The sequence below is a fragment of the Lissotriton vulgaris genome, chromosome 6, assembly GCF_964263255.1.
Source record: "Lissotriton vulgaris chromosome 6, aLisVul1.2, whole genome shotgun sequence".
Classification (NCBI taxonomy): domain Eukaryota; kingdom Metazoa; phylum Chordata; class Amphibia; order Caudata; family Salamandridae; genus Lissotriton; species Lissotriton vulgaris.
Genome location: NC_141694.1, coordinates 1457209598 through 1457225412, shown reverse-complemented (window position 1 = coordinate 1457225412; position 15815 = coordinate 1457209598).

Below are 15815 nucleotides of genomic sequence, written 5' to 3'. Positions count from 1 at the left end.
GGCCTGGTGCATATGTTATGGTTGTTAATGTACTGCCTAATGTTTGGGTTTCAGGTTGGGGGGGCTAAGGAGTCATGTCCCCCAGGTTGCCTTTGATGCCTAGCGCACATATCTAGATCTTATTGAATATCAGGCCCCTGGCTGCATCCCGTGTTAGGGAGCAAGCCTGTTTCATTGCAGGTGTTCCTGGTCCACGAATATGGCCCCTACCTGATGTTAATGCAGTGTTTGTTCTCCCAATGAGATGTTACCGGAATGCTAAAAGATTAGGATGGCACGAGGTTATCTGATCTTCACTAAAGTGTTTAGTCCTGCCTAAAGGAGTTGCTGACTTACGGCCTACAGTTATATGAGGTTACTGATGCCAATGCTTATTAATGCTTCCCGCCTGGTGTTTGATATCCCTATGCTGATCTATTGCAGGTGTTACGGTATGTTGGGACTTACCGTGATGCCCTAATGTTTTCCCTCTCAGGGGTAGTGGTGGAGTGATAATGCAGGTTATGTGTACTCATGCTAATGGTATTTTGCATTACAGTCTATCACTAAGGATGAGAGCCTGAGTTGGCCCCGCCATATTGGCCCCAGGCTCAATGTTAATTGGTTCTTCTTTATTTCAGATGGACTTACAGACTCAGCCCCTACTTCCCATGTAAATAATCCCCCCCCCCTGATACACTTGGCTCCGGTGCCAGTTGGCGCCGTGTTATGATGACACTGTTGATGCATTTTTGCCTTGCAGGTTGGAGATACTAAACTGCTTAATTTTCCAACTCAAATTGGTGTCCTGCCTCTTTTGTAGTGTGCCTGGTGTGTTGACTGTGGGTACTGCGTGAATGCTTCACATGTCCTTGGAGTTTGGCCTGCCCGCTTGATGCCATGCTACCCCCTTTGAGACTTGGGCAACCCCCATTTCCAACAGCCACCATACTCCCCTCGGAGTATCAGTCGTTCTCCCCTGTGTTTGACAAACAACAGGCTACTCATTTGCCTCCACACAGGGCATACGACTGCAGAATCGATCTCATACCAGGAGCCGATATTCCCTGTAGCAGGGTCTATGCCATGACCGAGAAGGAGACAGATTATCTGAAAACGTAACTTGAAGAGAACCTCGCATCGGGATTCATCAGGCACTCTACATCTCCTGCCTCATCCCCTATGTTTTTCATTCCTAAGAAGGACTGCGCAGAACTAAGGCCCTGTATCGACTATCGAGCCATTAACCGTGTGACCATCAAAAACCGGTACCCTCTCCCCTTAATACCAGTGCTCATGGACCAACTCAAAGGAGCCAAATACTTCACTAAACTTGATCTTCATGGAGCATATCATTTAGTGTGTGTCAAAAAAAGGGGATGAGTGGAAGACGGCGTTTCGAACAAAGCTGGGTCTGTTCGAATACAGGGTAATGCCCTTTGGGTTATGCAACGCCCCCGCAGCATTTCAGTTTTTTATGGATGAGGTTCTGCGGGGATGCCTGGAAACCTACTGCATTGTGTACATCGATGATATACTGGTGTATTCCTCCACTCTTTCGGAACATGTCGGACATGTGAAGTCCGTGCTGGACCGTTTACAACGAAACTCTCTATACGCTAAGTTGGAGAAATGCATATTCCACGTCCAGGAAGTTTCTTTCCTTGGGTACGTCATCAACGAGAAGGGTTTCCAAATGGACTCGAACAAAGTGGAAGCGATACTCACATGGACTACACCGAAGACTGTGAAAGCTGTACAAAGCTTTCTCGGTTTTGCAAACTACTATCGTAGGTTTATCAAGGATTTCTCCAAAATCATTCATCCGATTTCTTGTTTGTTAAGGAAAAATATGCCTTTTGTGTGGAGTAAAGAGGCTGATACATCATTCCAATACCTGAAGAAGCAGTTTACTCAAGCTCCCATTCTTCGTCACCCTGACCCGCAATTGCCATTTATACTAGAGACCGACGCGTCACAATATGCTGTGGGAGGAGTGCTTTCCCAAAGACACCCTAGTACAGGCCAAGTGCATCCTGTTGCCTTCTTCTCCAAGAAGCTCACGCCCTGTGAGGTGAATTATGCCATAACGGATAAAGAACTCTTGGCCATCAAAAGGGCATGTGAGGAATGGCGTCACTATCTACTAGGAGCGGTCCATACAGTGGAGATCTACACGGATCACCGGAATTTGCTATTCTTGAAGACAGCGAAGGCCCTCACTCCCCGACAATTACGGTGGTCGCTTTTCTTCTCCGACTATGATTTCATAATCAAATACAAACCTGGAACCCAAAATGGGAAGGCAGATGCTCTATCACGTTTGGAGGATGGCGAACAGAGAAAGACCGAAGAGGTAGAAACACCTTTGATCCTTCAGGAAACAACTGCCAGCGTAGGGGCTGTAGCTCTCCTGTCATCAAGCAACTTTCTTGAAGACGTGAAAATAGCCCTTGCAGATATGAACATACCTGAATGGATACAAGAAGATCCGGAGCATCGCACTATAAAGGATGATCTCGCCTATCAGGATACTGCATTGTTCATTCCCACTGAAGCCCTACGGCAACGAGTATTGGTTTGGTCTCATGATTCGGTCCTGGGAGGACATATGGGAATGTACAAAACCATTGCCATCGTGGAACGTTCCTTCTGGTGGCCCCAGCTAAGAGAAGAAGTCCGGTCTTATGTGAGGAATTGTGCCATCTGTACGCAAGGAAAAGCTGTGCATGCTCGCCCGGTGGGTCTGCTGAGACCTTTGCCCATACCTCCACAACCTTGGCACACTCTCTCCATGGATTTTATCGTTGAGATGCCCCCGTGTAATGGAATGACAGTGATATTGGTTGTCGTCGATCACTTAACGAAGATGGGCCATTTCATACCTCTGAAGGATGTACCCACGTCAGTGGAATTGGCAGAAGTGTTTCTTCAACATATCGTCAGGGCTCACGGTCTTCCTTGTGTATTGATCACCGACAGGGGTTCTCAGTTCACTTCCCGGTTCTGGAAGGCGTTATGTACCACCTTGAACATTGATGCCCGTCTATCCTCCAGCTACCACCCTCAGACGGATGGCAAGACAGAACGCCTGAACCAAACCCTGGAGCAATATCTTCGTTGTTTCTCATTGAGGAATGATATGGAATGGACTGTGTTACTCTGGATGGCCGAATTCGCATATAATAATGCTGTGCACTCAACACTGGGTTGTTCACCATTTTTTTGCCTCCATGGGTATCATCCAAACATACTTCCCTTTGAGTGGCCTGTCTATTCCCCTGTTCCTAGCATCCACGAACACCACGCACATCTGAGAGCGGTGTTGTTGGATGCACGTAACAGCCTGGCCGATGCCCAGTCCGCGCAGAAACGCTTCGCAGATAGGAAAAGGAGGATAGAACCATCGTACGGAGTGGGTGACAAGGTGTGGCTCTCCACCAAGAATCTCCACATTAAAGGGCATACTAAACTGACACCTAAATATGTAGGACCCTACAGTATAGTAGAAGTGATTAACCCTGTTGCTGTGAAACTCCTGCTCCCGGTGGGTTGGAAGATTCATCCAGTGTTCCATGTCTCCCTCCTGGTTCCTTGCCCTCCCACTATGAGAGTACCAGTAGCTCCGCTTCCGATTGATGTGGATGGTCAGGAGGAATTTGAGGTGCAGTCCATTCTAGATTCCCGTATGGTGAGGGGCAGAATCCAGTACTTGGTGGAGTGGAAAGGTTATGGCCCTGAGGACCGATCCTGGGAACCTCTGGGGAATCTGCACTGTCCAGAGCTAGTTGACCGTTTCCATGCCCTGCATCCGGGTAAGCCAGGTCGACCGCCGAGTCGGCAGTCCTCGAGAGGGGGTTCTGTAGCGATTGTGGTGCCCGGGGGACGAGGAATGATTCTACTTTCGAGATCTAGGAGATGGTATGCCTGCGGGGATGTGTGTAGAAGGAGTAGAGCGAACTACAGTGACCAGCATTCCAAGGGGCAAGCAGGAAGAGCCACGAGACCGAATGCATATTAGCACCTCCCATCCTCACGGACGGTGCTTGTCAATGTTATTCTAGAGTCGATCGGAGTGGCGGAAGGTGTTCCCCGCCGGATCCCAGCGAGAAGAAAGAAGTTTCCAGGAAAAAGACCCGTGTTTCCCCCAGCGCTTGGCTGATTGATGGCGCCCTGTGGCTAAGTACTCATGTAACGAAAGCGGGCTCGCTTTCGTTTTCTTCCTTCGTGATCGTTTGTCCCTAGTTAGTTAGCTTAGGGCAGTTCTGGACATATCGTTTGTTTTATAAATTCATTATCAGGGAGCGTTCTGCTGGAAGACGCGCTGCGCTGACATTCTGTGTTTTGATCTCCCCAGAGAAGGATTCTGGGAGATGTAGTTCCAAGTTGCTTTTGTTTTTGATTCCGCTGACAATATTGCCATGAGAGACAGAGACATATTTTCTGTGAAGTTTGCTTAGCTGGTTTCTTGTCCTCATTTCGTGGCAAACCTCTGAGGGCGGTTTGTGCTTCATAACAAACCACGATTATTTCCTTTCTTTACGACTACTGCCTGTTGCAGTCCTGATCGCTTGGCAGAACTATTATTGGTCAAGCAGGATTGCTGTGGGGCTTTTCTTTCACGGCCTGGGTTGTGTATGATTCTGGTAAGTGAGGTGCCTAAGAATTGCTTAGTATACGACCCGAGACACATTAACTATAGTATTAATGGTGTTCATTCCTCTTCCCTAATTAGATGGGCCCTTCCTTGCTGTCTTCCGCATCTTGGTGACCAGACTCCCGGGGGAACCCAACGAATCATCGCTACCCATTTATTATTTTATCCACTTCCCCTTTCCCGGCTAGGTACGAGGGCACACAGTGAGTTTTGCTTCCACTGTGGGTTTCGTGGTTGGCTGGGGGAAGAGAGCTTAGCATCCGAAGTCGTTTCTGCCGGACACCCTGTACAAAGGTTAGTGGCGTGTGTGAGCCTGCGCTGCTGCCTGTCCATGACAGGTGGCAGACAGTGTTGAATGCCGCGGAGAGGTCTAGGAGGATGAGGGCCGCTGTTTCTCCGTTGTCCATCAGGGCTCGGATGTCATCGGTGGCGGCGATGAGGTCGGTCTCGGTGCTGTGGTTGGCTCGGAAGCCAGACTGTGAGCGGTCGAGGGATCCATTCGTCTCGAGGAAGGCGGCCAGCTGTTTGTTGACGGTCTTCTCGATGACTTTGGCTGGAAACGGGAGGAGCGAGATGGGGCGGTAATTCTTGAGATCGGTGGGGTCTGCTGTAGGTTTCTTGAGTAGGGCGCTGAGTTCGGCGTGCTTCCAGCTCTCCGGGAAGGTGGCGGTGTCGAAGGAGGTGTTGATGATGTCCCGCAGGTGGGGTGCGATGACAGCGTCGGCCTTGTTGAAGACGTGGTGAGGGCAGGGGACGGTTGGAGATCCGGAATGGATGGAGTTCATCATGCGGACGGTGTCTTCCGTGCTGATCGAAATCCAGGCGCGGAGGGTGGTGGTGGGGGGCGGTGGTTCGGTCGTGGCATGCGTCGGTTGAGTGCTGAAGCTGTTGTGTATGTCCACGATCTTGTTGTGGAAGTAGGAGGCGAGGGAGTTGCAGAGGTCTTGCGATGGGGTGATGTCGTTGTTTCCGGCGTTGGGGTTGGAGAGCTCTTTCACGATGTTGAAGAGTTCCTTGCAGTTGTGTGCGTTGTTGTCCAGCCGGTCCTTGAATGCAGTTTTCTTGGTGGAGTGGATCAGTTGGTGTGCTTCCGGGTGGCAAGCTTGAGGGCGGTCATGTTGTCCGGTGTTGGTTCCCTTCTCCAGGCTTTCTCGAGAGCTCGGCAGTTCTTCTTGGAGCTCTTGAGTTCGTCGGTGAACCATGGGGCCTTCTTGCTGCCAGGTCTGCTGGGCGGGGTCCTCAGTGGAGCGAGCTCGTCCGCGCAGTTGCTGATCCACTTCGTGAGGTTGTCGGCGGTCTGGCTGGGGTCCGCTGAGCTGGCGGGAGGGTGCTGGCTCAGGGAAGCGGCGAGCTGGTCGGTTGTGATCTTGGTCCAGCTTCTTAGAGCAACCTGTTGCTGGTGGTGGTGGATCGTCGTTCTGTTGAAGGTGAAGTGGACGCAGCTGTGGTCCGTCCAGTGGAGTCCGGTGGCGTGGCTGAAGGCGATGTCTTTGCTGGATGAGAAGACGGCGTCGAGTGTGTGTCCGGCGAGGTGGGTGAGGGTGGACACCAGCTGCTTGAGACCGAGGTTGTCGAGGTTGTCGAGCAGGGTGGTTGTGTTTCTGTCGTTGTTGTTCTCCAGGTGGAAGTTGATGTCCCCCAGGAGGATGTAGTCAGCGGAGGGGAGGGCGTGCGGGCTGATGAAGTCGGCGATGTCCTCGCTGAATTGTGTGCGTGGTCCCGGGGGTCGGTAGATCAGGGTGCCTCTGAGGGTGGTTTTGGGGTCCGTGTGGATCTGGAAATGCAGGTGTTCGGCGGATTTCAGGGTGTCGTTGGTGTTGGTCTTGATGCGGATGGTGTCCCTGTAGATGATGGCGATGCCTCCTCCAGTCTGGTTGTCGCGGTCTCTTCGGGTGATCTTGTAGCCCTCTGGGATGGCGATGGCGATGTCGGGTGCTGAGGAGTCGTTCATCCAGGTTTCCGTGAGGAAGGCGACGTCAGGAGCTGTGGTGTCGAGGAGGTTCCAGAGTTCGATGGCGTGTCTGTGGACGGAGCGGGTGTTGAGGAGGATGCACTTCAGGTGGTTGCTGCTGGTGTTCGGCATGGCGGGTGCTGGTGCGGGGCAGGTCCGGATGCAGGTGAACTTGCAGGCGTGGCAGCTGAAGGGTCCGTGGGTTCGTCGCGGGGTGGCTGGGTAGCATCCCGGGATTCGGCCGGTGTTGAGTGCGTTGAGGGTGGCGGTGTTGTACGTCCGGCGGGTGGGCTGGGGTCCTCGGCGGCCAGGGGTTCGGGCGCTGGGCGCGGTCCAGGCGCGGACAGGCGCAGACGGGCTTACCTTTGGTGCACCTTCTGCGCGCTTAGGGCGCGCCCGCTGCACGTGCATGCTGCGCGTTGGCCACTCTGCCATAAGAGGAGAGTGGAGGGGGCGGAGCGAGGGAGGGGCAGCTGGGAGGCGGGAGCGGGCGGCGAATGGGAAGGCTCCAGGTGGAGGGGGCTGGGCCGCAGGGGATCAGCGGCGGGGAGCGGGGAGGTGGCGGGGGCACAGCGGGAAAAAAAACGGCGGTAAAAAACAGCGGGAAAAACGGCGGACCGGGCAAGGGACAGGCAGGAAGAAAGAAAGACAGGGCAAAAGCGGGGGTAAGCAGCCCAACACAGGGGGGGAGACGATAGTGCAGTGGCAGGGACTGAATGGTCACGCAGGCAGCAGACTCGGCGCTGCGCTCCAGAGGCAGAGACCACGCCTCGTGGTCAGGGGCACAGCTGCGAGCAGCGGCGGGAACGGGCCAGCAAGGGCACACCCACGGGGAGTGTGCGCAGTGCGTGAAGGAGTGACCGGCCCAGAGGCACAGAGGTCACTCTGTGAGAAGAAAGAGTTAAGAGCTGCTATGAATAGTCATTGTGTTTTCTGTGAGAAGACAAAGAGTGTTCCTGTTTCCTATAAGAGCATCGCAAGATGGTTGGCTGGCTGAAGAAAGGAGAAAAAGACAAGCTGCAACATAGATAAAATGTGTTGTCCATAATAGTGTGTGTTCCTAGAGTACGTTTACACTTCTCTAGAACATTTTTTTCACATTCCTATTACTACCACAGATCCTTATGCCATGTTGCTCTCAGAATCTAACTGAGTTTCTTGAACCTATCATAATGAGAAGTTGTGCTTTTATTGATTTTTGATTGATATAACTGGCTTTTGACACTAAAGCCCTATGCTTTTTTCTCACTCTCTCAAACTAGAACTCTTTTAGGATTCTGACTGAAACTATTTCTTCCCATTCCTACAATAGGGATTCTTTCCTTTGTGAAATGTGCTTTAACACATTGATTATGATTATTTGAATAACTAATATTGATTGTCAAGATTCTAAAAATGGGGATTAGCCCTGATGATGGCAAGCCAAAATGTTTAATTTAAACTAAATCCCAGCACCAGCACCCACAACTCTAAGTTGTCTTTTTCTAGTCTGTCTCTTTTTCATTGGTGTCTTTATCTCCCCTGTCTCTCTTGCTCACTCTGAGCTGTTTCTCACAAGCCTGCTTATTTGTAACCCCTCTCTCATTGGCTTCATCGCCTCTTGTCTGTCAGGAACTGACCTTGGCGCCTACCACATTGGCAGACTGGCCGAACTACAAAAACCCAGAAGGCCGTCTGGGAGGAACTGAAGGTATTAAATCACGGGACACGCAAGATGGTTCGTACGTGATTCGACATTGGAAGTTTTCCCAAGGCAGAAGTGCCGAGCCATCCGCCTTTAACTTGCGGCTGACACTGGTCTGATTTTCTCGTTTCACGGCTAGGAAACTGCTTCTTCCTTGCTCTGCAACTTGCTCGGCTGAGAAAGAGTCATTTTCGTTACCCTTCCCCCGTGCAGCTGCAGCGGAGAAGGGAATCTTGGCGACCCCAAGTCCGGCTGGACTTTTTTCCTCATTCCTCAACCTTGCCGCATGTGGCTGCAGCGGGGAAGGGAACAGTAACCATTCCGAGTCCGGCGGAACTCTTTTTGGAATTCCGGAGACCATGTTCTTCACTCGGCTGAGCGCGAACATTGTAGTCCTATCTGCCCTCTTTGGATTGTTTGGGAAGAGAGTTCTTTATGGATGGAGAGCCGCATTAGCTGCTAATGAAACTGGAGGAAGTTGAAGAGCCGGTAAGCTTAGACATCCAGAGTGGATGCACTAAGGTGTAGACTTTGATATACATTTTCTTTCTGGTGTACTACATTATCTCATGGAAACATACAGTGTTGCTGAACAGCAGGTTTCCGGTGAAGTTTCTCTTTGGATTCTTTTTTGACTTTGAATACTTATGTTTACTTTGAATTAACATTTCTCTGAGAGGATTATTAATAGCTCCGCAATTCCTTTGCTGACTTTTCTCATATGTCCTATCTGGTACTGGAGAAGGTTCTTTAATTTCCAAGAGGAGTGCGAGCTAGGGTACGTATGTGGCAGGGGGTGTTCTCTTTTATTCAGAGCATGGTGTGATGTTGGCATTGATATCTCTGTGTTTGGTTTCTAGGGAGATCCTGATTCATTGACTAAGAGAAGCATATTATCACTCAGAGACTTTCAGGAAGGTTCCATCTCCGGAATTACATCACGATAGGTGTGTGTTATATACAAACGAGACTTATTGAGAGTAGTTAGTAATTTCTATGTTGTCTAAACCCTTCCATCTTCTCGTTTCAGGTATCCCTTCCGTAGCTGCTCCTACCCTTCCCTATCCCTCGCTTGATTACCTCTATGCTCTGTGTATGCTCATCTAGTCAGAGTATGGGGAAATCAGGAGGTGGACCCCTTTAAGCATCACTCTGATCCTGAGGAGCTCGATATCCGTGACATTGTCTGCCTTACCCTCTCACTTCCTTTCCACTTTTAGCTTTTTCGTACCTCTTTGCTGCATGTCTTTGTGTCTCTAGTACCCCTCTCACCTGTCTCGCTTCTGTCATTCATGTCTCTCTCACAAGTCTTTTTGTCTCTCCCAGGTCTGCATTCTCTTTCTCTCTCTTACACATACACACACATTGTCCCTTTCACCTATTTATTTACAGTGCCTTCTTTCTCTCTGCCATCCTTCTAACTTTCCCTAGTACTTTCTCTCTGGCATCTTCTATATTTCCCTTTCCCATCCGGTAACCAGGGACAACCAGAGACATGGAGATGCCTATTGTGCAAGTTTTTTGCTTTTTGCTGTTATGTTTTGTTCATGCTTTCATGCACAGGCTGCAGAGTAATCCCTCACAAGAGAGCCACCAGGTCACATATGGTATTAGTTGGCATCATTTTGATTTAGTGAAAGTGCCTTACATTGTTACATCATTTTACAAACCAGAGAAATGTCACAGTCTCTGCAAGCTATAGAAAGTAAACAAAGCGCACACATTCCTGTTTAGTTTATTTTTCCTTACACTGCCTTTGCTATATTTTAGACAAGGGGTTAAAAATGCAGGGGCCACAACGGGAAAGCCCAGGGTAAAAACTGTGACCCCTCGGGACCAGTCCCTAAATTGAGCTGGTAGTTGCAGGGATGGGGACAGTAGCACTCCTGCTTGGGGTCCAGGACTAAATTATTATCAGTCTTTTACCCGAAGAAAGAGAGAAAGACAGAAAAGGGAACAAGAAAGAGAGAGATAAATAAAAGTAAACACTGAAAAGGGAGACCACATGGATAGAAAGTGTGAAATAGAGGGGTAAGGAGTTTAAGACGTTGGATGAAAAAGGAATGAAGTTTTATCTGGTCTAGATAGTCTCCGTATTCACAACCCTGAAATTCAGCAACACCACAGGCAGGCTTATGCGTAAAACTTTAGGTCCCAGGCACTTATTCTTTCACAAGTGCTGCACTAAACCACATTCCTAAGTATTTATAAGTGGATGTGCTCTCCACCATTTATTTATTGAGGTGCCTCCTACCCCAGTGTTTTTAATGATTTACTGAAAGGGTTTATTTTTATTTTTTACAATTAACCACTTGTTTATTCGAAATGACTGCAAGTTACTTCATTAATCTTAGCAAAGTAATATGGGTATAGTCTACACCACAGAAAGTTTATCCTCCAGGACTCAGCCAAAGCAGGAGAACTATTAAAAATAGTAAGTGTTCCTGCTGGGAAGGGGATGACTAATGAGAATTTGTGTGATGGATAAAAGGATTTATGATTTTTGCTAGAGTTTCTACATATTTTACAGATTTGGAGGAAAGTAAATATTGGGCCGTATTGCAAGATTGTTAGGATTTTTTATTGCAAATGGTTCTAGCCTGATTATGTTGGCTCAAATTTGAGGTTTGTAGCTAAAAAGTTGATCATTTTGACCATTCCTTTAGGTTTAACTTTCTGAACAAAAAACACACACCAATGATTAGAAATACAGATAAAATGTTAATATTGTAAAGTGTACTTTTGGCAGAAAACTGACCTGGGGGTTGTTTTTTTGCATCCTTAGTTTAGGAACTAGGGGCATAATAGAGTGAGTTTTTGGGGGAGCAATCAAACTCCATGCAATACCAACACAAACATAACTTTTTGGGTATTAATATAGATTGTTCATGGAAAGGGGCGACCATTCGGTCCCCCCGAACGTATGGTGGAGTACCACGATCCCCCCGGGAAGCCATCTTGGGCGGGAGGCGAGTCTCGGCTGGTATGCCCGAAGCGGCGTAGCCGGGGCGCGCCTTTTTCCCGCCCTGGAGTGGGCTGGCCTAGACACTGACGCGGCCGGCCACGCCCTTGGGGCAGGCAGGGGCGGGTTTACGCCCGCCCTGAAGACGGATAAAAGGAGCAACAAGCCAAGGAAGCATCCTCTTGTTCCTGTGCTCTGAAGCTGCACCACCTCGCTGCACGTGAGCTTGAGACGGAACGAAGAGCCAATTTTGAGCGTTGTAATCTTTCTTGTTTGTTTTGCAGATACTCTGTCGGAGAATGCCCAAGAAGGCGGGAAAGCGAATGACTACCGACCAGATGCTGCGTGTTCTTATGAAAGAGGTGACCGACCTAAAGAGGCGAATGGCGGATAAAGACGAGGAAGGGGGGCCGAAACGTCCTTTGGCAGGAGCAGCTCCAGGAGGAAAAGGAAAGAGGCCCAGAAGGGGAGCAGCTGGGGGGGACATCCCGGTTCCCTGTACCCCACTCGAGGCCCCAACTCCCGTGCCGGGGGAAGGGAATCCGATTCCCGTTGTGGTCACCCCCGTGTCCGGGGAGGATATGCCGCCCGAGCTGGCAGCACAATTAGCAGCGTGGTTGGGTAAAGGTAGCAAGGGCGCCACGGCTGACGACGCGCAGGTGTTGATGAAGCAACTGCGTGAAACAAGGGAAGCGACGAAGGCACCATCGCCGGCTGCGGCAGTAGAGAAACCACCTGGGACAGGTCCAGTCGCAGATACAGCTTCCGGTTCAGGTAAGCGGCCATTGCCAATAGCGAGGGATGAGTCGGCACCCTCTCGGAGGGAAAAGTTGGGTCAACATGTCCCTCTGGCTATCAAAGAAAAGATATGGGCAGAGGAGTATATAAACATCTTCTCGTTGCTTACCGATCATTATGAGATGGAGCATGTTAAGGGCCAGAAGGAGCTCATGCATCCGAGTGTTTGGCGCGCAAAGATGGCCGCCTTTAAGGTAAATGAAAATATTGGCAATTGGGGCAAAGCATGGGGGATTTTTACATCCATCATGGGTGAACGTAGGCCCGATTTGCTGTCCGAATTGCCGATTTATCAGTCACGGATCATGGGGTATTCTGTATCACACGAGATCAATCAATGGTTCTGTTACGATAATATTTTCAGAAAAGCGAAGGAACATGATAAAAACTTAACTTGGGATTGTTATGATTCTGTGTCTTGGTCCAAAATGGAAGATACTGGTATGTTGAAGTTGCCATTGGTAGGGAGTAGCGTGGGTGAATCCTCCCGCCAATATGCTGGGACGCCCTTTCGATCAGGTACGAGTAACGACAACCACTCGAGGCCACTCGGCAACGCAGGAAAAAGGGGGATTTGTTGGAATTTTAACAGGGGAAAATGTACCAGGCCCCAGGGGTCATGCAAATTTAGGCACGAATGTGGTGGGTGTGGGCAATCATCCCATCCTGAGTCCATGTGCAGAGCCAAAACGGGTGATAACGGGGGTAGAGGAGGCGCCAAACAGGTCTGACATAGTCCGAGGGGCGCCTTTACCTACTCCGATTGATACCATGGCAATGATTCCCTGGCTCAGCGAATACCCGGATCACGCTTCCGCTGGGGTGTTGCGGAACGGGTTTTCATATGGTTTCCGCATCCCAGTGGGGGAGTTCCAGGGTATAGCGAAATGTAAAAACCAGATATCGGTCTTGCAGCATACGACCGTGGTACAGGAAAAGATCCGGAAAGAGGCTACTCGAGGTCGAGTCGCCGGTCCATTTAATGTGCCACCAGTTCCTAACTTTGTTTGTTCCCCTTTAGGGGTGGTCCCCAAGAAGGACCCGGGGGAGTTTCGGCTGATACATAATTTATCAGCCCCACGTGGTCTTTCCGTAAACGATGCGATAGACCCGGAAGTGTGTTCGGTGCGGTACGCATCCTTCGATGAGGCCGTAGCCATATTGAATCGCCTGGGGCCCGGTGCGCTGATGGCAAAATCAGATATTGAGTCAGCGTTCCGGTTGCTCCCGGTACATCCAGACGATCAGCGTCTCCTTGGTTTCATGTTTCAGGGTCACTATTACATGGATAGGTGTATGCCGATGGGGTGCTCTATATCTTGTGCCTATTTTGAAAAGTTCAGTTGTTTTCTGCAATGGGTCTTCACAAAGAAGACGGGGTTTCAACATGTTATGCATTATCTTGATGACTTTTTGTTTCTGGGGACAGCCGGGGATCCGGAATGTGGACAGGCTTTGAATGAATTTTGTGTCTTGATGAATCATTTTGGCGTGCCATTGGCACCAGGTAAGACTGTGGGTCCCTCGACTTGCCTCGAGTTTCTGGGGATCGAGCTCGACTCCGAAGAAGGTTGTTTTCGTTTACCAGGTGACAAAGTGTTAAGATTCAGGGCATCCCTGCAAATGTGTATAAATGAGTCTAAGGTTAAGCTACATCAATTACAACAATTGGTGGGCCAGTTGAATTTTGCCCTAAGAGTGATACCGATGGCCCGCCCCTTTTCCCGCTCGATCGCCCAAGCCATGGTCGGCCTGAAGGAGGGTCATCATCGCACAAGGCTCTCGGCAGAGGTTCGCCAGGACATGCGCATTTGGTTGGCATTTCTGGCGGATTTCAATGGTCGAATTGTCTGGAACAAACCGGCGGTGTCCTCTGAGGAGCTGGGGCTGTGGACAGATTCGGCAGGGAGCATTGGTTTTGGTGCCATATTCGGCACTCAGTGGTCGGCACAAAAATGGCCGTCATGGTGGCATGATAGTGGACTGACAAGTAACATTGCTTTTCTGGAACTTTTCCCCATTCTGGTGGCCCTGAGAACTTGGCCCGAGGGGTTCAGAGATCACTCTGTGGTATTCTGGTCTGATAACATGACCGTGGTCGAGTGTATCAATAGCCAGGCAGCACGATGCAAATGGATTCTGAGATTGCTCAAGGAAATTGTATTACTGTGTATGCAATTGAATGTGCTATTTAAGGCAAGACATGTGCCGGGGGTGATGAACCAGGCGGCTGATGCGCTTTCTCGTTTTCGTATGCAGGCCTTCTGGGGTTTTCTGCCCACAGCGGACCCGGTGGCGGCACCCTTTCCCGAAGCTCTCTGGTCTCTCGGTGCCCCGAACTTCGTAACCTCGTGGGAGAGAGTTTAGCACCCAGGACGAGGAAGTCATACGAAGGGGCGTTCCGTTCCTATTGGGCCTTTTTGGGGGCTGCTAGAGGGGAGCTTTGGGGCCAGGAGGAGATGGTAGTGAAATTCCTGCTGTCTTTACATCAGGCAGGCAAATCAGTGGCTACGGCCCAGAGGCACCGGGCCGCCATTTCCTTTGTGGCTAGGGCTCATGGGATCCAGGACCCGACAGCGTCTTTCGTTGTGCAAAAAGCGCTACGGGGTGGCAACACCTTGAGGGTCGCAGAGTAGATGAAAGGCGCCCGATAGGTTTGGATAGGTTGGCCCTGTTGTTATCCATACTCCCTGCAACGTGTTCATCCCAGTATGAAACAGTGTTATTCCGAGCCGCTTTTACGCTGGCATTCCATGGGGCTATGCGGGTAAGCGAACTAGTGGCAAGGAACAAGCAGGACGTGATGGGGGGACTGTGCCGAGAGCACGTTCAGGTCAGAGGGGGGACAATGACTGTCTCGTTTGTCAGGTCCAAGACCGATCAGGGTGCGGTGGGTGATTGCATAATCATACAAAGGATTCCCGGGTCCTCCATGTGCCCGGTGGGTTGTGTAGAGGAATATTTAGCACAAAGGGTGGCATCATGGGGGGGGACCCTGTTGAGACACGCTGACGCCACCCCACTGACGAGGTTTCAGTTTCAGCGGGTGCTTGCAATGTCGATTGCCGCTGCGGGCTTGAACCCGGGCGAGTTTGGGACCCATTCCTTTCGGATAGGGGCTGCTACAGAGGCTACAGCCAGGGGTCTGAATGTCGAGCAAGTTAAACGTGTGGGGCGTTGGTCCTCCAATTGTTATAAAAGGTATGTGCGGTTGCACATGTTGTGAAGCTGTAATGTTGTACTCACGCTTCTTGTTTTTGTTTGGTTTCAGTTGCGCAAGCCTACGAGGCGGGGCGGACTATGCAGTCGACCCAACACCGGGCCAGCGGTCAGACTTCACCGGCTGTGAAAAAGGAGGTGTGGGTCGTGGGCCACTCATACGTGAGGCGTGCCGCGGACGTATTCAAAGCAGGTGACATGATTCACGTGGCTGGGGAATACGGGTACAGTGTGTCCTTCTACGGAAGGGGTGGACTCTGTATTGACCAGTTTCAGTCATTTTTCGAGGGTTTGCTAGGGCGAACGAGGTCACCGCCGTCTATAGTCATAGTACACCTTGGGGGCAATGACTTGGTCACCACTGGTAGACGACTTCTTCTTGAGGCGATGCTTTCCACTGTAAGTTGGTTAGCGAGGAGAGTTCCAGGGTGCACAATTGCATGGTCCCATATGATCCCACGAAAAGTATGGCGGGGGGCTATTTCTGTTTCAGCTCTGAATCACTCAGTGAAAAAAATTAATAACAAAGTGAGTAGATTGTTCCGTTCCAATACACTGCATTCTA